General features: G+C 39.1%; 1 non-coding gene across 1 annotated transcript; it reads right to left on the bottom strand.

Moving 5' to 3' along the window:
• Positions 1 to 343: 343 nt before the first annotated feature.
• On the bottom strand, positions 344 to 450 carry LOC139895224 (small nucleolar RNA R71). Its single transcript, XR_011775685.1, has one exon. It is a non-coding gene; the product is annotated as a small nucleolar RNA R71 (small nucleolar RNA).
• Between the last annotated feature and the right edge of the window lie 2,483 nt (positions 451 to 2,933).

Here is a 2,933-nt window from a genome sequence, read left to right as displayed (position 1 = left end):
GAAGGCAACTCGAACCGGACAAGGAAGTGCAATTATTCCGCCCACAGGTGAAGCAAAATTTGAAATAAAAGGACCTATTCTCCAAATGATTAACAACAGATGTCAATTTGGTGGTGGTCCGAATGAAGATGCAAACGAACATATTCGTCTTTTTCAAGAGATATGTCTTTTATTCAAACTTCAATCGGACACTGATCAAGCCATATTTTTAAAACTTTTCCCATGGATACTCCACGAGGAAGCACGGAGTTGGTTAGATTCATTACCCGATGCTACGATAGAAACTTGGGATGGTATGTTGGAAAAAAATTTTAAGAAATATTTTCCAGCTTCTAAGTCCGCGAGACTCCAACAAGAAATTACCCAATTTTGTCAAAAGCCGATGGAAACCTTGTATGAAGCATGGAATCGATTTTCCAAAATGCTAAGAGGTTGTCCAAACCATGGTTTGGATACCTTCCAAAAAGTTCAAATCTTTTACAAGGGTTGTGATGTTGCAACCCGAATTTTCATTGATCAAGCGGCCGGAGGTTCACTCATGGACAAAACCGAACAAGAAGCTTATGAGATAATCGAGAAGCAAGCCGATTATTCTCATGAGTGGCATCAAGAACGACCAATTACTAGTCATGCTCAAGTCCAAAGCGCCGGTGCTTATGATGACCTTAGTTCCCTAAGTGTGAAAATAGACGGTGTTGCTCGAAACATGGAAAAGATCACCAAGGAAATCCATAGTATGAAGGTAGGTTGTGAATACTGCGGTGGTCTCCATTTAGAAAAAGATTGTGATGCCGGTTTAACAATGGCTCAGAAACAAGAAGTGGCTTTCATAAGCCAAAGAAATAATAATCAATTTCAAGGAAGAACCCAATTTAACCGAAACTTCAACAACCCATATAACCCTCAAGGTCAAAATTCCAATTACCAACAAGGGTCAAGTAATGGGTTCCAATAACAATCTCCGGTTTTCTATCAAAAACCCCAAAACAAAGAGAAAAAGTCAAATATAGAGAGTTTGTTGGAGAAGTTAATTGCATCTCAGACCCATCTTGTTAAGCCAAACAAACGAGAAAAACGAACACCAATTCAAAAACCAACAAGCCGCAATTCAGAATTTGGAGAATAAAATGAGTGGTTTAGCTAGTTTACTTAGTGAAAGAAAACCAGGAAGTTTACCGGGCGATACTAATAAGAACCCCCAAAATGAGCACGCCAATGTTATCACCACACGGAGTGGTCTAACATATGAAGCTCCAATAATGCCCGAAGATTCTGATTTCAGTGTTCCGTTGAACAAAAATGATGAACCGGTTAAGGAGCCGGAACAAGTGGTTGAGAAGGAAGAACGGGAGAAACCCGTAGTGAAGCCATGTCAACCACCGCTCCCATACCCAAGGAAGCAACAACAAGAAAGGCTCGAAGCCGAAAGGTCAAAATTTCTAGATATGTTTAAACAAATTAACATAAATATGCCTTTTATTGATGTGATTATAGGTATGCCCAAGTATGTTAAGTTCTTAAAAGACTTACTTATAAACCGCAAGAAGATGGAAAGCATTTCATCAGTCACTTTAAATGCTAGATGTTCAGCGCTGGTGTCCAACACACTTCCCGAAAAGCTTCAAGATCCGGGTTATTTCACTATTCCATGTCTAATGGGTGACCTTGATTGTATGAGGGCATTAGCCAATTTAGGGGCTAGTATCAATTTGATGCCCTATTCGATTTACCTTAAATTAGCCCCTGGGGAACTCAAAACCACACGAATGGCTATTCAACTAGCTGATCGCTCTATAAAATTCCCTCGAGGAATAATATAGAATATGTTAGTTAAGACCGGGAATCTGATTTTTCCGGCAGACTTTGTGGTTTTAGACATGGAAGTTGATGACAGAATACCAATTATTTTGGGTTAACCATTTTTAAAAACTGCTAGATGTGTCATTGATGTTTATGATCAGGAGTTGACCCTTAGAATTGGTGAAGCTAGTGCAACTTTTGCAATTGATAAGTCACTAAAATATCCTGAATCTTCAGATGATACTTGTTATTTTATACAAAGCATAGAAACGCATTATGAGTTCTTGCAAGAATTTCCTAAATCGGATGAAAAAGGTACATACGATTTGGCGAGTGGAGATGAAGAATTTCCTGAAGAAGAAATGGATGTGATGGCTACATTGATGGCAAATGGGTATGAACCAACTGAGGGGGAGTTAGAATAACTGAACAAGGATAGCGAGTACCGGAGTAAGCCCTCAATTGAGGAACCTCCAATTTTGGAGCTTAAGCTGATCCTTGATCATCTTGAGTACGCTTTTCTTCAGGAAGATTCGAAGCTTCCGGTAATTATTTCCTCACTTCTTTCTAAACATGAAAAAGAACGTCTTGTTTCCTTGTTACAGGCCCACAAACAAGCTATTGCATGGAAAATCCATGATATAAAAGGAATTAGTCCTTCTTATTGCACTCACAATATCTTAATGGAAGAAAATTCCAAACTAGTGGTGCAACGTCAAAGGAGACTAAATCCTCATATGCAAGATGTTGTCAAGAAGGAAATCATTAAATTGTTAGATGCATGTCTAATCTACCCAATCTCAGATAGTCCGTGGATAAGCCCGGTCCATTGTGTTCCTAAAAAGGGTGGTATAACTGTTACCATAAATGCTAAAGACGAGCTTATCACTACACGAACTGTTATAAGGTGGCGAGATTGTATTGATTATCGTAAAATAAACGATGCCACTAGAAAAGACCATTTTCCGCTACCATTCATTGATCAAATGTTAGAGAGACTAGCGAAAAATAGCTTTTATTGTTTCCTAGATGGCTTTTCGGAGTACTTTCAAATTCCCATCTCCCCCAAGGATCAAGAAAAGACTACCTTCACGTGGCCCTATGACACCTTTTCATACCGCCGAATGCCCTTT

This window comes from Rutidosis leptorrhynchoides, chromosome 2 (assembly GCF_046630445.1).
Source record: "Rutidosis leptorrhynchoides isolate AG116_Rl617_1_P2 chromosome 2, CSIRO_AGI_Rlap_v1, whole genome shotgun sequence".
In the NCBI taxonomy this organism is placed as follows: domain Eukaryota; kingdom Viridiplantae; phylum Streptophyta; class Magnoliopsida; order Asterales; family Asteraceae; genus Rutidosis; species Rutidosis leptorrhynchoides.
The sequence above is the reverse complement of the archived record's forward strand: the minus strand, read 5'-3'. Positions and strand labels throughout refer to the sequence as shown.